General features: G+C 42.5%; 1 protein-coding gene across 10 annotated transcripts in view; it reads right to left on the bottom strand.

Moving 5' to 3' along the window:
* SH3RF2 (SH3 domain containing ring finger 2) overlaps positions 1-24,808 on the bottom strand; it is a 126,477-nt gene that overhangs the window by 35,806 nt on the left and 65,863 nt on the right. The gene's annotated exons all lie outside the window — the stretch shown is intronic.

Below are 24,808 nucleotides of genomic sequence, written 5' to 3'. Positions count from 1 at the left end.
GCCTTGATCTCCAAGAGGTATTTCACTCTCACACCCTATGATTCCAATGCTAACTTACATAACATTCCCATTGTCATTATCCCCATTTTTCCCAATGAGGAAACTGAGATAAAAAGATTCCATGATTTTGTGGAGGTGGCCAGCAAATGGGTAGCCAGGAAGAACCCCATGCTCAGAGCGTGTTCTGTAGGACACCAAGGTTAACATTTCTAGATCTCAACATGGCTAATGGGGTCATATGTATGAGGCAGATTTGTATATCCTAGAAAAAAGCCACCCAGTCAAATTCAGTGTTCTGTTTTTATGCTCATAGATCTATTCTATTCATGGTGACTTCCATCCATGCCCAAGGCCCCACGTAATGTGGAATAGATCTGACAGCAGGTAGAATAATGGTTGTTTGTTTGTTTTTCTTCTTCCTTCTCTGGCAGAACCAAGGCCTCAACAGAGTCAGGGCTCCTTCTGCCAGACTGCTCTCCCCTTCCTTCCTGTCTTAACCTATCTCAGAGGCAACCCAGCCCAATGAGTAAAGAGTGGCCACCTAGTGCTACTTATCTGTTCTGTGAGTGAAAACACCGACACCGAAAGAGAGTGAAAACACCGAAAACACCGAAAGAGAGTGAAAGCACCGAAAACACCGAAAGAGAGTTCATTTGTGAGTTTCCAGCAGTCCCTTTAGATCTACCTCAAAAAAAAAAAAAATCTTAAGAAGATAGGTCAGCAAACTATCTGTGAAGACCACTAATTTTACATCTTCGAGGTAGTCATCAAAGCTCAGAATATCCCCTGTGATCTGGCTCCTGCTTTTCTCTCCAGCCTCACCTTCCTACACTCTGCCACTCACTTTTTCACCTCCTTCAGCCTTGGAGTCTTTGCTCTGCTCTCTGAGCAGGTCATGCTTTCTGCTGCCCCTGATTTTTGTGTGCCTCCCCTCCCCCATCTCTGTTATTTCCCTTTGTTATGGAAAATTTAAATTACATTATGCACACAAGTGCATATAATTTTATGTATCATTGAAAGGAGAAGAATAAAACTGAACCTGTATACATACTGCCCAACGTAAGAACCAGAATAAAAATAGAAATTGAATACTGCCTTCTGCATATTCCTCCATATCCCTCTGGCCCCTGTAACCACAGGGTTGAAATTGGTGCTCATCATCCCAGTGCTTTTCTCTGTAATTTTACCACCTTGGCATACATCCCTAAACAACATGTTGTTTAGATTTGCCTGTTTTTGAACACAGTATGAATGCATTCACGTTGAGCGTATTCTTCTGCGAGTTGCACCTTTGGCTCAATCTTAAGTTTTTGTGGTTGATTTTCACCGCTGTCATGTATTTCATTGTATGCATATGCCACCTTTTAACCATTCTATCATTTATGTGTCATTTGGGTGATTTTCAGTTTGGGGCTGTTATGAACGATGTTGCTATGAACAGTCTTGTATATGTCCCCCGGGCCCCTGTGCAAGAGTTTCTCCACGATACATACCGACAAATAGAATTGATGGGCCATAGGGTATGAGCCTGCTAAGTTTTATTAGGTAATAACAAATTGTTTCCCGGTGTGGCTGTAACAATTTACACTTCCACCAGCAGCAAATGGCAATTCCTGTTACCCCATAATCTTGCCAACATGTGGCAATGCCCAGCTTTTTAATACCTGTCTATGATGGGTGTGAAATATCTCACTGTGGTTTCAAATTAATTTCTCTGAGTACTAAAGAGCTTGAGTTTCTTTTCAAACATTTATGGGCCATTCTTGTGTCTTGTATGAAATTCTTGTTCATATCCTTTGTCTATTTTTTGCCCTCTGTTGGGTTATTTATTATTTTCTTATTAAGTTATAGAGTTCTAGTATTTTGGACATGAATCCTTTGTAGCTTGTATTTTTACTCTGTGGTGTCTTTTGATAAACTGAAGTTCTTATTTTTAATATAGTCAAATTCACAATATATTCCTTTATGGTTTATACTTTTAAAAATCTTGAATATGATTTTTTTGTCCCAAGGTCATAAAGATGTACTTCTCTATAGTCTTCTAAAAGTTTTATAGTTTTGCCTTTCACATTTATGTCTTTAATCCACCTGGAATTGATTTTTGACAAGGGAGGAATCCAATTTCATCTTTTTCCACATGGATACCCAATTAGCCCAATGCCATAGTTCATCCTTCCCTTCTGATCTGCAAAGCCTGCTCTGCCATAAATCAAGTCTCCGTGCTATGTCTATTTCTGGGCTCTCCAGTATTTTCCATTGGTTTAATAGAATCTCTATGCTAAATCCATGCCATCTTAATTAGTACAGCTTTGAAATAAAATTTGGTAGTTGATAGGGTAGGTCCTTACCACGACCAAATTCCATCTTCTTCTTTAGAAACATCTTGGCTATTTTCTTTCCTTCCATTTGAATTTTAGAATTACCCTTTAAGTTCCAAACAAACAACTCACTGGGACTTGAATTTATAGATAAATCTGAGCAGAACCAACATCCTTAAGATTACTGAGTCTTCTTACTCAAGAACATGGCACAATTCTTCATTTATTTTAGGTCTTCTTTAATGTCTTTCAGTAATGTTTTACAAATTTTTCCCACAAAGGGCTTGCAGGTCTTTTGTTAGATTTATTCCTAGAGATTTAAAAAATTTGGTTGCTGTTTTAAATGGTATCTTTTTAAGAAAATATTTTTCTGTGTGTTTTCTTTTTAGAGTACAGAAATGTAATTAACTTTATTGTATTGATTTGTATCTAGTAACCTTGCTAAACTCATATTTATTCCTAATATATTTTTCCAGATTCTTCTCTGTTCTCTATATAGATGGTATCATTCACAACTAATGACAGCTACATTTCTTCTTTTCAAATACTTAACCATTTACTTCTTTTTCTTGCTTTTACTATATTGGCCAAGTACGCCAGAAGGGACAGTGTTGAGCAAAAACACAATAGGCATTCATTATGTTCTTTTTCTGAATCTAAAGGGGAATGCCTTTAACACTGCAATATTAAATACGATGTTCGCCGTGTATTTTTATAAATACCATTTATCATGTTAAGGAAGTTCCTTTTTATTTGAGTTTTGCTAAGGTTAAAAAAATATATATCTATATAATGAATGGATATAGAATTTTTTCAAACATTTTTTTCTATAGCTATAGAAAAGATCACATGGTTTTTTCCCTTTCATCTGTTAATGTGATAAATTATATCGATTAATTTTGGAAAGTTAAACCAACCTTTCAATCTTGGGAAAAAATCTACATTAATCATGATGTATATTATTTTCATACCTTCCAGGTTTGGTTTGCTAATATACACTTGAGGGTTTTGCATCTATGTTTAAGAGTGAGGTAGAATTCAAATTTTCCTTTCTTACATTGTTTTCTGGTTTTGATATTAAGGCTACCTTAGCCTCATGAAATGAGTTGGGGAATGTCTTCTTTTCTTCCATTCTTTGGGAGAGTTTGTAAAGAGTCAAAGAGCTCACCTATAAACCTGTCAGAATCTGGGGTTTCTTTGTGAAAGATTTTAAATTTTTTTATGGGTTATAATACTATCCCAAAGGGCTGCCGATGGCTGTTTACCAGATGTCAAATGTTTTTCATAAATCCTGTTTGCTGAAGATAAGTTCCTGATTAACTTATTCCCCTGGAAGACTTCTGTTGGGGAAAAACGGTGGTGCTTGGAATATCTGCATAGAAGCTTGGAAATCCCAGCCACCATGGATCCCCATAATGCCAGTTCAAGTCTAGAGTCTACGGAATCCTGCTCTTTTAGTCAAGAAAAACCCTATGAGACAGTCACTGATTAGAGGGATTTCTGTAACTCCACGAGACACTATGCAGCCATGGCTAAGAGAATGAACTATTGGGCTGTCTGAAGTGAGTTTGAATTCTGGCACTGTAACATACTGGCTGCGTGAAGCTCAGACTTAATTCCTCTGAGCCATAGTATCCTCATCTATGAAAGGGGGCAATAGTCATAGCTATCTCATAGCATTCTTGTGACCATTCATTCAGAACATGCATGCAAAGTACTTTGCACAACGTCCGGCTGATAGGAAGTACCCAATAGACAGTTGCCATTGTAACTATGATGTGATGGGAAGCAGACAAGACCGATTTGTCAGAGGAGGGCAGTGATAGGACTTTCTTACTGGGACTGGATGTAAGAAGGAAATATTCATTCGCTAGGACACAAGGGCCAGTCACGATAGTCCAGATTCCCTTTGAGGAAGACTAGGTGACAGGTGACTGACTGTGTGTGTGGGACAGGAATTTAAGAGTCTCTTTCCTGACACTGGATTGGGCTAATCACAAGCATCCTAAGGCTTCCAAAGAAAGGTAAGGTCTGGCACCTCTATGTAGCTGTGCTCTGCATCAGCGGCTTCCCCTCCTCCTCCTCCTCCTCCTCCTCCTCCTCCTCCTTCTTCCTCCTCCTCTCTTCCTCTTCCTCCTCCTCCTCCTCCTCTTCTTCTTCTTCTTCTTCTTCTTCTTCTTCTTCTTCTTCTTCTTCTCCTTCTTCTCCTCCTCCTCCTCCTCCTCCTCTTCTTCTTCTTCATGTTTATTTATTTTTGAGACAGAGAGAGTGAGCAGGGGAGGGGCAGAGAGGGAGGGAGACACAGAATCCAATGCAGGCTCTAGGCTCTGAGCTGTCAGCACAGAGCCTGATGCAGGGCTTGAACCCACAAACTGTGAGATCATGGTCTGAGCCAAAGCCAGATGATCAACCCATTGAGCCACCCAGGCGCCCCTGCATTGGCTTCTTGGGACAAAGATGAAAATGCAACCCACACTTAAACCACAAAGACATGGGGCGCCTGGGTGGCGCAGTCGGTTAAGCGTCCGACTTCAGCCAGGTCACGATCTCGCGGTCTGTGAGTTCGAGCCCCGCGTCGGGCTCTGGGCTGATGGCTCAGAGCCTGGAGCCTGTTTCCGATTCTGTGTCTCCCTCTCTCTCTGCCCCTCCCCCATTCATGCTCTGTCTCTCTCTGTCCCAAAAATAAATAAATGTTGAAAAAAAAATTAAAAAAAAAACCACAAAGACAAAATACTCTTTTTCTTTGTTTAAGTTTATCTATTTTTGAGAGAGAGAGTGTGTGAGCAGGGGAGGGACAGAGAGACAGGCACAAAAACAAATCCCAAGCAGGCTCTGCACTGTCAACATGGAGCCCAACACAGGGCTTGAATCCATGAACCATGAGATCATGAACTGAACCAAAACCAAGAGTCGGACACTTGACTGACTGAGCCACCCAGGTACCCCCCAAAATCTTCTTCTTTAAGCTGGGTCTTTTGGTTGGGCACAGTGATCCTGGCCCCACCACTCCCCTTTCCATTTTTCTATGTCATGCTTTCCTGAACTTAGAAGCCTGCTGGTAGGTTTTAGTACCAAAGCAGAGTCTGAAGGGGTACATACTATTAGGGCTTGTTCAAATGCTAGGGTATATCCATACCTTAATTATGACCCTTGCCCTCCTAGTCATAACAGTCCACTTGAGAAGGAACTGCATAGCAATAATTACAATTAAATCTTCTCATTGGGCTTCATTAAAGGTCATAAAAATTTAAAGAAGCAAAGTTCCTCTTAAATTTGGTGTGGGTCCTTTCATAGCATTTATTTGCAGAAGATGCTTGTTATGTAGCTACTAAGTACCGAGTGCCATGCTTACCATGATAGTGCAGACTGTGCAAGAAATCTTCTATCTGTCCTACACCAAGGTCCTGCCCTCACATTTGCCAGATAAGAGCATCCCAAAGAAGAGCAGTCTCTGAATATTTAGAAATTTAGAAATACTCTACTCACTTCTGATAGGCTACACATAGTCTTTAGAAAGTAGCTTTTCACAGTGGAGAGAGTGGGGCTGACAATTCTTTCCTGGGCTAAGGAAAATGGACCCACAGGGAGAGTTGGATAGGGACAGTAGCGGACTAAAATCAGCCAGGAGACAATATAGCATAATTGTAAGGAACTGGGGTGCTGCATTCAGATTTCCCTGGGTCTGGCTCCCACTTTGTTAATCTTTTGCTGAGGAACCCTGGGCAATCCTTCGAACCTGCCCATGCCTAAATTCCTTCATCTGGTTTAGGCTAAGTTTGCTAGGTTTTCCTCCAAGGACTTGTCAATTTTTATGGGACTTTGGGGGAGATAGCTGGACAGGCCAACTGAAGTAGGACTAAGAATTAATTTTAAAAATCCTTTCCAAAGAATTGAGGAAGGTCAGAAATCATTTGACAACGTCAAATTCACTTGGTATCTTCAGAAAGTTAACTTCTTGCCATGTGTTTGCTGTCTCTTAATATTTTTTAAACTTTCTCAGTGGATATCACCACAACCACAATGGACATTTTTATTTAAAAAAATTTTTTTAATGTTTATTTTTGACAGACAGAGAGACATAGTGTGAGTGAGGGAGGGCAGAGAGAGAGGGAGACACAGAATCCTAAGCAGGCTCCAGGCTCTGAGCTGTCAGCACAGAGCTCTATGCGGGGCTTGAACCCACGAACTGTGAGATTATGATCTGAGTCAAAGTCAGATGCTTAACTGACTGAGCCACCCAGTCACCCCACCATGGACATTTTTAAAAAGAGAAAAAAGAGAATTGCTCACTGGCCCACCACATTATCAAAGCAGTTGTCCTTGCTCCCTTTGAGTAAGTAAGTCCCTTCAATAAATGAAGGATTTATGATCTTAGAGACCACAGAATCTGGAGCTCTCTTGGGCTGATACCCTTTTGTTGGCAAGTCTGCCTTTCTTCTGCCTCGCTATCATAGGTGACACTTGGGAAAGCACCCCATCAGAAGCTAAGGCCTCTGATGTGGTTGGTCATGTGACAATTTTTCCTTCTCATGGGATTGATAGAATGTGGCTACGAAGTCCTTTCTAAAGACAAACTCAGGTATCTACAATGCGTGAAAAGGACATGTGATATTTTCCAAGCCAGTGCTTTAAAGCCCCCTCTGGATAGTGTGCTTGTTGTCTTTGTGATTCTGCTGAAATCAGGAGAAGCTGGTCCTCTCACGTATCAAATGAGATTTGAAAAGTTTTGATTGGCTGCCACTGCAGACCACCACCCCTCCCCAGGGTGCCCAGCCTGTGGTACTGAAGAGGCTGACTACCCTTTGGGTGAGCACTCTGCTGTCTTCTCCCTTCCTGAGTGAACCACACAAGCCCAGGGCTCCAGGCTGTTTGTATAATTGATGCATCTCACCTTCCAGGGCACTGCATCTGACAGGAAATAAAGAGAGAGTAAAACCTTTCCAGATGTCATGATACATGCTAAAAAGGGATGAAGACACGGACTTGGATTCAGAACGGGATCCCTAATTTTTTCCTGTCCTGTCCTTGTCCTTAGAGCAACACTAGAAGTATTTGTATCCCCAGTCTTTCAAACAGTACCTCAGCACTCAATAAAGAAGGTCAGTGTCTAAACCCTCTGGGGCAGATGTGAGGAGACCTATCCCTTCTCCCAATTCTCTCTTCTGCTGGTGGTAAGAATTTGCTAACATCAAACAATCAAGGTGTATTTTTTGGAAGAAGTTTTACTCCTTGTTCTTTACCTTCCCTAGATGTTTCCTAACTCAGCCTCTTCTCCCAACAATGGTTTTCCACAAAATGTGGATGTCATTTGTCTCAAAAGGAGGCTGTGTGCCATTGCTGTCGAGTTTGACTCACAGACCTCCATCAACATTTGGAGAGCAGCGATTTGTGAATATCTGATGCCCTCCACTCAAGAAGCATCCTGAGTGTTCTGATCCCAAGATGAGGCAAGGTGAGCATGAGGTCAAGGTCGAAAAGAAGGCATAGTTGATGCCCTTAAGAGGTATATAATCTCACTGAGATAAAATGGGAACACCCAAACAGATTTTGGAAATCACACAACCTCAAAGTCTAAAACATACTCAAGTAATTTTCCCAAGGCCATAGAGCCAGCAAAGTAGGCTGAGCTGGGAGTCAAACCTAAAAATCCTGAGTTGAGAGCCAACCCTCTTAGAGGTCCCTTCAGTATGCAAAGCAGTGTGTGTACTTTGGAGGTTGGACCAAGTGGCTCTGACTGCGAGGGCAGGAGGGTTCTCAGGGTTCAGGAGACAGTGAGGGCTGAAACCCCCAGATGAGCCCTCTTTAGCTCCCTGTACCTCATTTGCTGGGCTGAGTCAGGAAGAGTGTGTACGGTTTCTGGAAACTCTACAAAAAGGTCTGAGAAGAGATTTCCCAGCCATGGTGTCTTGTCTTGTCTTTTCTTTTCTTTTCTTTTCTTTTCTTTTCTTTTCTTTTCTTTTCTTTTCTTTTCTTTTCTTTTCTTTTATCTTTTCTTTTTTCTTTTCTTCTTTCTTTCTTTTTTATTTATATTCATGTTACTTAACATACAGTGTAGTCTGGCTTCAGGAGTAGAACCCATTGATTCATCACTTACATATGATACCCAGTGCTCATCCCAAAAAGTGCCCTCCTTAATGCCCATCATCCATTTAACCCATCTTCCCATAGACCCCGCCTTCCAGCAACCTTCAGTTTGTTCTCTATATTTAAGAGTTTCTTATGGTATGTCTCTCTCTCTCTGTTTTTATCTTATTTTTCCTTCCCTTCCCCTATGTTCATCTGTTGAGTTTCTCAAATTCCATGTATGAGTGAAATCATATATCTGTCTTTCTCTGATTGACTTACTTTGCTTAGCATAATACCCTCTAGTTCCATCCATGTTGTTGCAAATCAGCCATGGAGGTTTTATGGCATCCTTTTTACAGCTTTCTAGAGGCATGGGCAGCAGGATCTCAGGGTGGGCTTTGGCCCTGTGCAGAGGCTAGGCAAAGCCTTAGAGAGAGGACTGACTACCTTTGGATAGTCACACATGATGCTCAGATGGCCACTGGCCAAAACAGAGATGTCACCACACCCAGGGTCATTTTACCCCGTCACAAGCTGGCTGTCCCTTTAATAAGCAAACTTTTTTTTCTTAAGTGCTGAGGCCAGGGCACTCAGGTTCGTACTAACCATGTGAATCTTAAAAAATCCAAAGGCCCCTCCCTTGGCTTTAGAACCCTAGTATGTGGGAGCTGAAAGTGACCCTGAAGATAATCTCATTTGGTCCCCTGAGCCTCAGAGAGGGCAAATGGAGTGCTGAAGGTCACACCTACCAGTTGGTGGTAGAGTTAGGTCAGGCCCATCACTGGGTGAGGGAGTCATGTTGGGGTTAGCTGGTTCAAGGGGTTGGTTTACTTGTTTTCCAGACAATTTTTCACTGACTTTCCCCAAATATTTATTGAGATTTCCATGTACCTGTCTCTGTCCTCATGGAGCTTACATGGTAGCGAGGGAGCAGGCAACACAACAAAAACACACAAAACAAAAAGCAAGAAAACAAAGTATGCACTCTAGAGGCCACAGAGTTAACTGTAGGGACCTGCTTTAGATAGGGTGTTTTTGAATCCACATTTTCCCACCTTGTTAGGATGACCTTGGCCATGAACTTCACCCAAAATCAACATGTTGCCCATCCCTTGTACCTGGAAAGTGTGCCTTTGTGGGGCACTCAGCTTTTGGGGTAGGTCCTGTTCACCCTGTAGTACATGGCAGAGAGGGGCCTGAGGATGAATCAGCTGAAGGCTTATTTTTTCCACATATGGGAGGGAGACTGTAGTCTGAAAGGCAGGGCTGTCTGGCTTCTAGCCCATGGGTGCAGGTGTTTTTGTCCTTCTGACAAAAGCCCCAGACACTAAAGCTGTAAAGTATGGGCACACCCTCAGCAAGGGAGAGCATTGATTAAGTTCAAAACCCCATGGTTGGCAGGGTATGAACAAGCCAGGCAGAATGACAGCAGAACTTGGCAGTGACACCCCGTGTCCTTGTTATGCGGCATCTGTAGAGACCCAGTAGCCTGCGCTCACTTGCTCACCCATCTGTCCCATAGATCTCTCATTCCTACATTCACTTACATACTTATTTCTTTGTTCAACTTCTCACTTTTATGAGAATCCCCTCACTCATACACTCATTTCTGTCTTCTCTCATCCAGTCCCTTAGTCACTTAATCATTCGTTAATTCACACATGTATTCAGTTTCCTGTTTATGTTTATGGACTCACATACATTGGTACATATACATTCACTGGGTTTTGCTCTCTTCCTCATTCAAACATTCTCCTGACATTTACTAAACATCTCTCGTGTCAAGCTCAACTGGGCTTAACCCCAGAGGGGCCAGGAGGCACCACTTATGCTGTCCTTATGGAGTTCTTGGCAATAAAGCAGCATTTAGATAAATGCCAAAATGAGGTGTGAAATGACAGATGTGCATCTGGAGGCAAAGACCACTTACTGTGGGGGCTTGGGTGGTGCCCTCTCAGGTGATTCTTCTTCCCTGCAATGCCAGAAATGACCAGATACACATGGTATCACAAAGGCATCAAGGGCTTCAAAAGTTGCTAGACCAGTGGGTATTTGCATTTTAGAGGAGGAAAGAGGGGGCAATGTTTCAGCCCAGGGGTCGGTATGCTCTCTCTGTAGAGGGTCAGATAGTAAATACTTTCAGCTGTGTGGGTCTCTGTCACAACTACCCAGTGTTGCCACTATGGTACCAAAGCAGCCACAGACAAGTTATAAAGAATGAACATGGCTGTGGGCCAACGAAAGTTCATTTTTGGACATGGAAAATGGAATTACATACAATTTTTGCATGTCATGGAGAATTATTCTTCTTTTCATTTCCCCCTATATAAAACTGTAAATACCAGGGCACCTGGCTGGCTCAGTCGGTGGAGTGTGCGACTCTTGATCTTGGGGTTGTGCGTCCGAGCCCCATGTTGTGTGTAGAGATGACTTAAAAAATAAAATCTTAAAAAAAAAAAAAGTAAAACGTTCTTAGATGGTGGGCCATGCAAAACCAGGCTATGGACTGCACTTGGCCTGTGGGCTGTAGCTTGCCGATCTCCTGTTAGCTTAAAGAAATGAACGTACAAAGGATAATTTTCAGGTGCCACTGGTGCAAACAGTTTGGGATGGGTAGTCCTTCTCCTGGTGGCCAACTTCTCTGCTTATGTAGAGAGATGAGAGCCCAGCGAGCCCTTGATTCCAGGCATAGGGAACGTGGCTTTGAAAATAATGGGATAGGTATTCTCCAACCTCATTAATGGCCAGCCCACTTGAAAGTGACCCAGGAGAATGACTGAAATAATGAACTCTCTTCATGACCCAGTGCATGCTGGTTCACATATTTAGGGTTTGTCTCCTACTGCTTGCCTAGAACTTGGCACATAATAGGGACTCAGTAAATCTTGAATGCCTGGCATGTGGCAGTTACACTATGCTTATGAATGGGACCACAAGGGAGATGAGACTTCTGTAATCTTTGTCAACTCAGGTCAAGGCTGAGGTGGCAGAGAAAGGCCTAAGAGCTCAGTTAGGTAGACTGAGCTGAGCCCAGCGAGTGGGGATGATTTATTCACATTTCTGACTCTGCCCTCTGTGTCCTCAGGGTGGCCCCAGACGCGGCTGTGAGAAAGCACACCTTCCCTAGCCCAAGTGTCTGCAGACAGACTGGTGTTTGCATATGTAAGCAGGTTTTATTATGTATCTAGTTGTGCAATTTTCCACCAGGGCTTGATTGTTTTGGAGTGGGAAGAGAGGATGAAGGATGGATATTATATGCCCCAAAGCTTATGCTTTGAAATATAATAAACACTTTTTTCTCCAAAAGAAAGTGGCCCATTTCCTTGGAAGTTTCCTTTTTCTTTTCTTTTTTGAAAACACTGTTCCTCATCAAAAACAAAATTCATGAAGCATTAACAAAAGGTTGTGATAGGAGCTCCTAACTTGCTTTTGCATGGAAATTATCTAAGAACGTGGCCCTTTTGTGCCTTCTGTAGAAATCCTCACCTGTGAAAAAGACCTGTTTTTCAGCTTATGCCTTGAGAAAGTATATAGCAAAGTAGCTTTTTTGCTGAATAAACCCAGGGATGCACCCTTAGCTCAGTGTAGTCCCCAGATAACACCAGAGAGGAAGGTATAGAATCACTGAATTATGGATTATGGGCCTGTACATGGATGGCAAACTCATGGCACATGTACCTCCATTTCCTCTTCCTGGGCCCATAACAGACACTGCTACTCAATCCCATCATTCTTCCTAGTAAGCCTGGTTCTTGTCCCAGAACTGCTCCTAAGTTAAGTCAGAATGTGAGAAGCCCCACTCTAGCCGCTTGAGTGGGGAAAGAGGACTTGGAGGACAGTCAGGCCCAGGTTCTGACCCAATCCTAAAATGTAACTTCTGAGTAACTGTGAGTTAGTTACTTAGCCTCTCTGAGTCTTTGTTCTTCCATCTAAAATGGAAATAATAACATCTATTCATAATACTCGGATGCCAAGATGTACGTAAGACCCTGGCACTGAATCTGGTACCTGCTACCCATGATGTAAAATTAGCTCCTTGAGCAGAGTGGAAAGTGGGCTTGTTCCAACAACCTACTCAATATATAGCTCCCTCCAACTTCTCCAGCCAGGGACACATTAATCTCTGCACATTTCAATGACGGCACTGGCAAATCTACCCATCCCACCTTTGGAAAGTTCCAGCTTTCTCCAAGGCCCTTATAATCTTGGCTTGTGTTTGGAAAGAAGGGTCTGCTGTGGCTACCCAGAAAGGGCATTTCCCTTGCACAAGCCTGATGTTAGCTGCCATCCATTCTGCATTTACTATATGCCAGGCCCTGCCCTATGTCCATTACATCAGTGGTTCCCAACTGTGGCTGGTTTTGACCCTGGGGAATATTTGACGATGTCTGGAGACATTTTTTTATTGCCACAACTGAGTGGTGGGTGCTATTGGCATCTAGTGGGTGGAGACCAGGGCTGCTGCTAAACACCCGACAAAGCACAGGTCACTCCCGCCATGAAGAGTTATGTGGCCCAAAGTATCAACATTGCAGAGGCTGAGAAATCTTGTATGTGAGTATCTCACTCAATTCTCTAATAGGTCTATGTGAAAGATGCTAGTAGTTTTACCACTTTAAGATGAAGAAACCGAGGCTTTGCAGTGTCCAGCCACATGGCCAAGGTCATTGTGCCATTAAAGGATAACACTGCCCCATATGTTCCTGTATACTGTCCTCCTTGTCTCCTGACTGTTGCCCTGTACAGCCCTCTTTTTCTTGCCCTTTTAGTTTTCTGATTTGGGGAAGGGGAGGGGGAGAGCGAGCAACGGGGTGTGCATGCACATGTGTTGAAGCCCCAGTGGCCTTGGATATCAATTACCCCTGCTTCTGGCTCCCAGAGCTGAAGAGTCTATGCTAAAATTCCTGAGGTACAAGCTTGGCCGCTCTGTCTTTCACCTGGTCAGGGGCGGGTCTCCTGAGTGGCTCACCTGCTGGGATTAATTAGGAAAGTGATGATGTAAAGTTCAACTTCTCATTGGAGACATGCTGAATCAAGGAAGCAAGCTGAGCAGCAAGGTTAATTAGTGAACCTGCTTTGGTCACCAGAAACCAGAGAAGCTTCTCCCCAGAGGACCTGAGGGAGCTTGGGCGGGGTTGGGATCCAAGTGCAGGTGTGGCAGGTGGACTGGGAGTGCTGGCATTTGCCAGCGAGACTTCGGGATAAAGGCAACTGGACTGCCGGAGCTGAGGGGAGGTACTCATGAGGCCTTGCTTCACCTGTGTTTCTGCTTGTTTGTTTTAGTGAGTTTCGTGCCCATTGTGGGGCTCGAACTCATGATCCCAAGATCAAGAGTCACATGCTCTACTGATGGAGCCAGGCAGGTGCCCCGCTTCACCTGTTTTTGTTTTTTGTTCTTTAAACCTAGCTGCCTTCTGTCATCCTTCAGTCTTTACCTGGAGATCCTTTTGTCAGGCAGGTTTCTCCGACCTCCCAGATGAGGTGGGCCCTCTCTAACAAACTCCTTTCGTTCCTCATCCTTAGCTCACAGCATTTCACACATTCACAGTCTTGGAATCATGTACATACAATACTTTGTTTCCTATTGCTCTTCCCTGTAAGCCTGCAGGCTCGTAAGTACAGGGACCACGTCTGTCTTGTCCACTGCCTCACGCGTGCCTAGTGCATGGGGGGCACCCAGAAATTTCTTTGTTGGCTGCTTCACTGATGGGCTGTGAGGAGCTTGGGCAACCACACAGGGAGGACGGGGCCCACACAGAAAGCTGAAAGGTATATGCAGAAAATGGTGGACAGGTGGCCCTGCCTCAATCTTCACCTGGTCTCTCATCCAAAGCCATTCTTCCTGGAGTCATTCTTGGCTTCCTTCCTGTGGGTTCCCCCTTGGGATTACAGCTGAGGGTCTGAGCCGAGCAAGGAAAACTGCCCCAGGAGTCCCGATAGAAGCCAAAAGTCATGCCCTTCCCCACTTCGAAATTGTCACTGCTTATCAAGGGAGCATAGGGGCTTTTGGAAGCGTCTGCACTGTGAGGCAGATCATCCTTCTGAAGTATGTGGCTCGTAAATGTTTTTCTCAGCAAGGCCTCGGGATGGGGGATGGTGATAGCTTCCTGACTTGACCTAACATTAATAGCAGAGTGAACATTTGTTGAGCTATTTACCACTGCCAAACCCGAGCCATTATCTCATGTACATGAATTGCCTTGTTTTATCCTCATAGGAATCTTATGCGGTTAAAAAAAAAATTACCATCAGTTCCATTTCACAGATGGAAAAATGGAGGCCCAGAGAGATTATATAACTTGCCCCAAATTATACTGCTCAGTAAGAAGCAGAGTGAGAGTTCCATCCCAGATTTGGGGGCTCCCCAATCCCATGATTTCTCACTATACTGCCTGTGCTGAGAAATATTGCTAAAAAAGCTCTTTGCCACAAAGAACTCTACCTGCTACCTGATGGGGCTGAGAAAACTTTGCAGTAGCCAGAGAGAAAGCAGGTCTCTTATGTGATGGTGTGCCTGAGCGCAAGGAGGGACTGCAGCAATGACTGTCATTAACTAATAACAGGAACAGGTTTTCACTGTGTTACCTAGCTTTAGAATGCACTGTTAACTAATTAAGCAACATAATTCTCTATCAGATGAGTTGTATCATTCCATCTCAATAACGAGAAAACTAGGATCTGGAGAGGCTGTGCAGCTAATGGGTGGGAGTACTCAGATCAGATTCTCTTTGGCCTCCCTGGTGACATAATGGCATGTCAGATGATGACAGCACCTGCCTTGTGCTAATAACGGCTACTGCAACCTGGGACTATATGACTCAAGGATGAGACATTAAATGATATGTCGTAAGGACTCCTAATTCTGTCTTAAATTGTAATTGCTTTTTTTGGAAGACCTTGAATCTGTCATAGAAATACCTTTCTCTGCCAGTTTTCTTTTGTATAAAATGAGACAAGAACCTCTCTCATCCCCCCGTATCTGCTAGTAGTTGCGAAAAATGTACTTTAGGAAAGTCAAGTGGAAAAGGACACCTAGGTTTTCGAAGATGTTTGGCTTGTTGCCTGCTTTAAGTCAGGGGTACTGCTCAGTCACACAAATGATGATATATTCTAAAAACTCTGCTTGGAGGAAAGAAGGTAGTAGCAATGGCTATAGGTAGTAGCAGTAACCCTGCATGGAAGGACCTACCCCTTTTGCAGATGAGGACACCTAGGATCAGTGGGGTAAGGTACTCAGTTCGTGGTTGCTTCGGTATTAGATGGCAAAGCTGTGGCATGCAGCTTTGCCTGACTCAGAGCCTTCTTATTTGTACTAAACTTCCTTCCTCTGTAGGCAAAAATAAAAACCAAACCAAAACCCAGCAGTATTAGGTTCCATAAGCTCCTTCAGCATTTTCACTACTTTCTCACAATCTGTGTGATGGGAAAAGTTTTTCCTTGGAACTCGTGAAGTCCTTTATGTTCTGATTTATGTTCTGTTCCTCTTCTGGACCCCAGGAGTTTAAAACCAGTACATAAACCTAAGTTTGGAAAAAAAAAATCAACACTCATTCCCACATGAATCCTGAAGCCCTTTCTTCTTCAGGCTGGAGAAGCCTAGGCCTTTTCTCCTGGCCTTAGCCCAGGGGTGGGATCCAGACCTCAGGAGGGGCAGAAGGGTGACCATGTGGCTGAGGAGGCCAGGATGCTGAGGCTGGCCTGAAGGCAGTGATAAGGATGTAAACAAGAAGACTGGCACAGGCAGGCAGCGGGAGATTAGCTCCGCTGGCAGCGGTCAGTGGAAAAAGGGGAGCAGTTTAGGGATGGTAAACACGCCAAGCCAGAAGGTGGTGAGAAGTGAGTCCTGTCTTTGAGCTAGGGAAACGCCCAGGAACAAACAAACAAGAAAGACACAGAGAGAGAAACAAAGAGAGACAGAGACAGAGGGGATATAGTGGTTGAGGCATAAACTTTGGCTTCCTCAGTATATGCTGAGCACCTATGATATACAGGTTTGGAAATCACTGTGAAATAATTTAGGTACAACTCACAGTATAACATCTTGCGCATATTAGCTCTTAGAAAGTAGTTGTCAATCTTGTAGAAGAATTGTAGCTTAAAAAATTTAGGAGGAATGATAGATTTGGAATGTCACCATTTTGCAACCCCAAATGAATGTTCATGAATGGCACCTCAAACCATTAGATGAAAGGCTGATGGGGAACCTTATAATGGGTGGAGAAGGCTGACAACACCTGAATCTGAATAAACTTTAATGCAAAATGAGAGACATTCTTTTTACATGTAAAAGAATGAATTTGGACCCCTACCTCACAACACATACAAAAATTAACTCCAAATGTATCATACCCAAATGTAAAACTATAAAATTCTTAGATGAAAACATAGGGGTAAATCTTGTGGACCTGGATTAAGCAATGGATTCTAAGATATGACACCAAAAGTACAAGCAACAAAGGAAAGAATAGAGTGGATACCATCTAATTAAAACTCTTGTGCCTCAAAGGATACCACCAAGAACATGAAAAGGCAACCAGAGAACAGGAGAACATTTTTGTAAGTCATATACTTGATAAGGGACATGCACCTAGCATATATGTACATAGGTACAGAATTATTTTTTGGGGGGGAGGGTTATTTATCTCGAGACAGAGGGCAGAGAGAGAGGGAGAGAGAGAATCCCAAGCAGTCTCTGGATTGTCAGTGCAGAGTCTGTTGTGGGGCTCTACCTCACAAATTGTGAGATCATGACCTGAGCTGAAATCGGACACTTAACTAACTCAGCCACCCAGGTGCCCCCATAGGTACAGCATTCTTAAACTCAGTTATAAGGTAAGTGACCCATTAAAAATATAGCAAAGGATATGAATAGACAGTCCTCTAAAGAATGCATATCCAATAAACACATGAACAGATGCTTAGCCATCAAGGAAATGCAAACCAAAACCACAATGGATACCACTTCATACCCATTAAGATGGCTATAATAGAAAAGGAAGATAATAAAACAAGTGTTGGTGAAGATGTGGAGAAGTTGGAACTCTCATAAACCATTGGTAAGGATGTAAAATAGTGTAATCACTTTGGAAAACAGTTGGCAGTTCTTCAAACAGTTAATAAAGTTACCATATGATCGAGTAATTCCACTCCTAGTTGTATAACTATATGAAAACACGTGCCCACACAAAAACCTGTACATGACTGTTCACAGCAGGATTATTTATAATACTAAAAGGCAAAAAAACTCCAGATGTCAATCAACTGATGAGTAGGTAAACAAAATGTGGTATATCCACACAATAGTCTATACAAGGGAATGTTATCAATCGTAAAAAGGAATGAGGTACTGATACCTGCTATAACAGATGCACTTGGAAACATAATGCTAAGTGAAAGAAGCCAGCCACAAAGGACCAAAAACTGTGTGACTCCACTAAAATCAAATGAACAGGCAAATCTATAGAGACAGAAAGTAAATTGGTGTTTCCTGGGGCTGCGGTGGGGGTGGTGGGAAATGGGGAACTTGGGGTGATGGTTAAGAGGTGTAAGGTTTCTTTGTGGAATAATGAAAATGTTTTACATTACGGTAATGGATGCATAACGTCTGGATATATTACAAGTCAGTGAATTGTGCCCTTAAACAAAACAAGACAAAAACCACAAAAGAAGTACTTAGCACTACCCATGAGGTATTCTTGCCAAAAACCAAGTCTGAAGCTGATTAAGCCCCTAGATGTAACTACCAGTTTACAGAAAGCACAGGGGAGAGAGGCATGTGTTAAAAAATGCTACAAAGAGGCAACTAGCAATACCCAGAATGCAAAAATCCAACAAGACACACAACTTGGCTTCTGTAACACATGCATGGCTAAGGACAAGACAAGGAGAGAGAGGGAGCTTGTGGAATAAAAGAAATCTAAGAGACATATCAACCCAATTCAAAGTGTTTACCTCATTTGGTTGCCATTTAAACAAACCAACTGTAAAAAAAAATTATAAGGCAAATATGGACATGTGAACACTGGCTAAATAAAGAAATTGGGGCAAGTGCTCTCAAAAATAACTAAATAAACATTAAAAAAACACCCAAAAGAAATCATTGCCCATTTTCTAATGTGTGATAATGGGATCATAGTTATGTTAAATTCTTAGAAATAAATACTAACTAAAATGTGTAAAGAGATGCTGAGATATGTGTGGATGAAGTGATAGGATGTCTGAGCTTTGCTTCAAAATAACCCAGTTGGGGAGCAGGTTCGTGAGTGGGGATATAACTTAAATAAGACTGGCCCATGAGTGGATAATTGTTGAGACTTGGTGTTATGTATATGAGGCTTCATTATACTCTTCCTTCTTCTTTTACAATGTTTAAAATTTTCCATTACAAAAAAGTTCAAAAAAAAATGTACAGCATAGTGATTGAAGAGAAATCTAAAACTTGACCTCTAAGAAATTTTGACTGCTAAAATTTTTAGTAATAATCACAACAATCCAAATGCTAACCAAGCACTTTACATCCACTTTGCATCTTCTGATTTTCCCAACAACCTTTCAAGGTAGGAAACCCTTTCTGGGTTCAAGGCCAGAGGAGGTTCTCCAGCACAAAACACTGCTTGCCTAGGTGGCTCCTGATGGTTCTTTCCCGGGGAGGGGGGCTGAGATCTGGCAGAGTAGAGGGCAGTAGATGCCTTGTGGTCCCAACCTGTGTCCGTTTTTGCTTTCAGATGTCCACCAGGGAATTCCTGCTAAGGCATTACTGATAATTTATGAGAATAGTTTAAGGGGCTGTCTCTAGCCAGGGATATACTCTTGAAATTTTAACAAATTTCAAGCACCTGTTAGACTCCACACAAGGCACTTTGGGGCAGATAAAGATGATGTGGAACAAAACGGTTTGAGGGGACAGGTATCAATAAAATGGAGCCTTCCCAGTTTTTACCCACGACCCTTGGGGACCATTCCATCAGTTCAAGAGTGCTAGGATAACTTAATTTATAAATAGGGATTTACTGAGTGAAAATTGTGAAGATGGAACATTTATATTGGGAGATATTAACATAAGACTAGAAGCATAGGATCAATCTATTTCTGTAAATTACCTTAGAAGGAGGGTTAGCTAGAATCTTAAGCATAAATTTGCATTGAGACGGTGTCCAAAGGAAAGAAATTATCTTAATACTAAGTCAAAACCATCTCTCATGGTAGTCCTGAGTACCATGAATTTGGGCTGAGAAACTCCCATCAAAGAGAGAAAAGGTGAGGGTCCAGACTTATAGTTCAAGATGCTGAAAGTTACTTTATCCAGAATATTTCAAATATGGGATTGAAAGGAAAGCTAGCTTTACAGACTTCAGAATTTCCCAAGATGTGTCACAGCTCATCTCCCCAGGAGGCCAGGAAAGATGCTTGGACTTGTCATTATCAATGGGATGGAAGAGGTGTGGGGAATGGAATTACACTTCACTGATCTGCCTTTGTCCTTTCTTCAATCAGAAGAAGGGATGGGGATTGGTAATTATTTAAAAATTTGCTTTTAATGTTTATTTATTTTTTAACAGAGAGAGAGAGAGAGAGAGAGAGAGAGAGAGAGAGACAGAGCATGAGAGGGGGAGGGGCAGAAAGAAAGAGGGAGACACAGAGTCCGAAGCAGGCTCCAGGTTCTGAGCTGTCAGCACAGAGCCTGACATGGGGCTTGAACTCACAGTCTGCGAGATCATGACCTGAGCCAAAGTCAGATGCTCAACCGACTGAGCCACCCAGGCACCTTCTATTTTTTTAAAAAAAATTTTTAATGTGGTAATTATTTTAAAAAGTCAGAGGTCTCTGACTTTGTTTTTAATTCTTGAGGCAAAACATGTTATTAGAAACCTTTGTTGGGGTTTTGGAAAGTGAGCAGTAACATAAATGAATAAAACACCATCTCCTCCCTTAAGAAGTATTCAATCTTCGTGAGCTTGGTGAGAAGATATATGTGGGGTATTGACAGTACAAAGAAGAATGTGTTATAACTTGAGTAAAAACAATGTGCCGTGAACACAAGGGGAGATATTAATTTTGCAGGGGAGAACTGGAAAAAGGTTCCTTGCAGAAATGATATGCATATAGGGCTTGGGGTGTGGATATGATTGTGACAGGTGAATGCACCAAAAATAAATTCCAAGAGAAACAGCCTTTTGTTCATTGCTCATAATAATGCAGGCACCATGCTGGGTACAAGGACAAAAAGCAGAGAGGTGGCCTAGAATAGATGTACTGTGCTTAAAAATGTCAAGTAGATCAGGCCGCCTGGGTCGGTTGAGTGTCTGGATCAGGTCATGATCTCACAGTTTATGAGTTCGAGCCCTTCATGGGACTCTGTGCTGACAGTACAGAGCCTGCTTGGGATTATTTCTCTCTATCCCCTCCTCTGCTCATGCTCTCTTTCTCTGTCTGTCAAAGTAAATAAATAAACTTTAGTCTGTCCTCAAATCCTGACTCTGTTTCTAACTTTGAGACTTTGGACAAGTTACCTAATCTTTCTGTCCCCGAGTTTTTCCTATTTGGTAAAATGGGCACACCAGTGCCTACTATGAACAGTTGTGAGGCTAGTCATAATGTCTGTAAGTTATCAGTATAGATGCTGGCTTTTAGTGGCCATTCAATAAATGGCAGGTATCACTTCTTCTGTGGACTGTAGGGAACCACTGGCAGTTTGGGCAAGAGAAGCAGCTTCATGGATTTGGGCTTTCAAGACATTGTGATAGAGGCCATGACTGGAAGAATGCATGGGGGTGAAGGGGTGGGTGGGGTGAGGTGTAGTGATTGAGCATGAGCTCTGTGAGACCAAGGAGGAGGCTGAAGCAACAGTCTAGGCAAGAGATGAGGACCAAAAGTAAGGCACTGGGATGGAATGGACAGAAGCCATGACAATTCAGGTGGGAAAATGAGCTTGCTGACTAACTGATGTAAGAGGTGAGGGAAAGACAAAACTGTGGAATGATGACAGGCTTTCTAGTTGTTTAGCAGTTCCCCTAACCTGCATCTGTGATACAGGAGGAGGGGCAGGCTGAAGGCGGGGGTTAAGGGGATTAGTAGGGGGGTGGCAGGTGAGGGTAGGAGATAGCGGGTATACTGAGGGAGCAGAACCTCTTAGGAAGCCCAGCATTAGAGAAAACAAGAATGCCTCATTGTTCTGTGAGTGTGGGAGACAGTGGGCAGGCAGCCTCCACATCGTGAACAAGTGAATTTTAGAATCTCTAGGGTGGGCCTGGCAGTTGTGACTTCAACTGTTCAAGGACATCTTTCTAATGCGTGCCCCATGCACTTGACTTTCTCCTTCTAAGGCGTCCCTTCTCAGTGTAGACCTTGAGATCATCTTCAGGACTCTCCCAGAGGCCAACTACATGAGTTCCAATCCTCCTACTTAACCTTCTCACCACAATTTCCCAGGGAATCTACTCACCCTCTTCAGGTCTAATCCTGAATTATTTACGAGTACAGTTGTATTTAGTGCAAAGTTCATTTTGAGGCCATTTCCTGATGTTTTAGCCAAATGTGTCAGGTGGTTTCCCACAGGTGAGAAGACACAAAGACAACAGGAAAACAAAATTCCTTACTCTGGCTTCTCTTTTCATATACCGCTGTGAACATAAAACTGATACCACTTATATGGAAGATAACCATCAGACCACATAATAAAAACATACAGTGTTGTTCAGTTCAGAGATGGGCAAGAACTTGCCAGAAGCCCTGGGCCCCAGGCCTTGCTCTCTCTTCCTTACCAAGGCAGACTGTCAAGTGTCAGTACCAAATTGGGACCTTCTTGATATCATCAATGGACTTGGGGAAAATTGGAAAGGAAATGACTTTCTCAGTCTACAGTTCTGTGTTGTTAAATTCTGAGTCTCTGTACTGCTTAAGTCAGTGTGGGTGCCAGCAGGTCCTCAACCCATGTTAGGAAGCCCTCACTCCACTATAGGCAGTCATTTATTTTTTGTGTCCCTGCCAGAGGGCATTCCTTGATGGTGAGAGTTTACTCTTGGTACCTCAGCAGCATACACAATAGCTGGACACAGTTGGTAGTTCATAAAGGAACAAAATGATAGTAAACAAAAACGTTTAGATGTAAAAGACTTAGGGCAAATTCTTTACTGGAGAAGGGGGTGGGCAGCGAAGAGAATGCTGGAGGCCCTCAGTGTCTAAAGGGAGTCAGGTGACAAGTCTGAAAGAATAGAGGCTACAGATATCCGATATGAACTGCACTAACATAACACTGTTGCTTGATGAGGTCTCTGTTGATGGCATAGTGTAGTGACAAGAGTGTATGTTCCAGTATCACACAATTCTAGGGGTAATCCAGACTCTGATTGTTTACTAATTACATGAACTATGGAAAAACTATTTTTTTGGGGGGGGCGGCTTAATTACCTTAAAGTAGTGAAGTACTAAAGTACTTTAGTAACTACCTAAAGTAGTGATAATATCTCCCTTACAAAGGCTCTTATCATCTTTCAGGATAGAGGGCGGGACTTAGGAGACTAGCAAATAAAGACTTTGCTATCAGAGTATATCATCCTATCTCTCTATTTCTCTATCCATCAATCATATTAGTCTCAGTAAGTGTTCAAGGTGACTATTGTTCCTGTTGTTTTGGTAGTAGAATCCCCAGTACTCACTATGGTTATGAGCACACTGTAAGCACCCAACAGATGTTTATTGGTTGAAAAAGCTACACTGACCTGTGAGATCTCTACAGGAAATTATTCCTCCCCTAGGCTTTCCTGTCTGAGTATACATCACAACTATCTGCCCAGATGTTTAAGTCAAAAGTCTTGATTTCCTGATTTACTGAGTGCCTATTACAGAGTAGACACTGTGCAGGGTGCTGGGATGGGGAATAGAGGGGAAACCTGAAAAGTTAGATCCAACCTCAGCTCTCAAGGATGTTAGAGGAAAAAGGAAGCAAAAGAACTTGTCATTTGCTCAATGTTTTACCCATATTTAGATATAGCTTGTAAATGAAGTATTTTAAGAGCATTTTTGACAACACTTGGGCAAACATGTAGAAACACTTAAAATCCACGGTCATCTGAATTGAGAAAGGCTATTATCAATACCGTGCAAAGGTTCCCTAGGAATAGGATATGCAAATGCCAAATTTTAGAATTCTCACCTCTGTGAAAGCTAGGAAGAAACACTATTTTACTTTATATCTTTTAATTAAATTTTAAAAAATACTATTTACTTTAAATCCTACTAGGATTCTCCACTCTGCTCTAGCCTCTCTATGGATAAGGTAAATGACTGGTAAGAAGAATTTAAAAGGCACATGAAAAGTGACTCTTGGCTAAATCTCTTGGGAAACCAACTTACAGCTGAGTGAGCTTGCTTAGATCTTCTGAGTGTGGGCTGTACTTTATAAATATCTACCTATCTCTCTCTCTATATAAAAATGGCTTTAGAAAAATTCTGTTAGTCTTTGGCTTAATTGTGAGTCACTAGGCCCCTCATTTTAGAGAGAGAGTGTGTGTGTGTGTGTGTGTGTGTGTGCGTGTGTGTGGTGGAGGGAGAACTCTGAGCACAAAGCGTGTATGTACTTGTAAAAAAGCATTTGGAATGTGTGTGTAGGAAGGGAACGTTATAGTTTTTATGTAAGGAGAGAGTATGTGGAGGGGAAAATGTGTATGTGTGTGTGCATGTGCGTGTGTGTGTGTGTGGGCATGTAGTACAGGTGGTGGGCTGAGGCACGTGAAGAACCAGCCTCTTGGAGATCCAGACAGTGGTAGGAGATAGAAAATGTTGTTGATGGTGATTGTTTTCATTTTCGACCAGCATACAGGTCTTTGAGAAGCCCTTGACTTTCTCCTCCTCCTTGTCTTGTTAAAAAGGGATTAGAGTCCAATTAAGTCCTTTAATCCCAAGGTAGAGATTCATGTTTAAAAACAAGATTTACAGCTTTAAAAAAAATACATCCGTGCAAGTTGAAGTTTGTCCTTTCAAGCTGCCACCTGCCCGGTTCCAAAGAGTGTTTTCAGCAGAATCCCCAACATGCAGTTGTTCTTAATTACTTTGCCTCATACCTCCAGTCCTTCATCTTTCAAAGTACCCTCCAACCTAAATAGCCACATGCTGTTAGAAGTACTTCTGTTTCTGGATTGCTACAATCGCCCCTTGGTGTATCTCTCTTCATTTGGCAATTCAGTGATTGGGCTGAATAATAATAGTATTAACAGCTAATGCTTACTGGGGGCTTAGCATGAGCACTTTCCTGTATTATCTTATTAGGTACTCCATATAAAAACATGCAGGGCTGGCTTGTGTGTGTGTGTGTGTGTGTGTGTGTGTGTCCATGTGACACATATAGTCACATGGGGCTCTGTATTGAGAAGGGCTCTTCACTCGGTTTAATGCTCTGCTGTTGATGTATCAAAATTCTTAAAAAATTT

This window comes from Prionailurus bengalensis, chromosome A1, assembly GCF_016509475.1.
Source record: "Prionailurus bengalensis isolate Pbe53 chromosome A1, Fcat_Pben_1.1_paternal_pri, whole genome shotgun sequence".
Taxonomy (NCBI): domain Eukaryota; kingdom Metazoa; phylum Chordata; class Mammalia; order Carnivora; family Felidae; genus Prionailurus; species Prionailurus bengalensis.
Note: the sequence above shows the minus strand (reverse complement) of the source record. Positions and strands in the feature narration are given on the sequence as shown.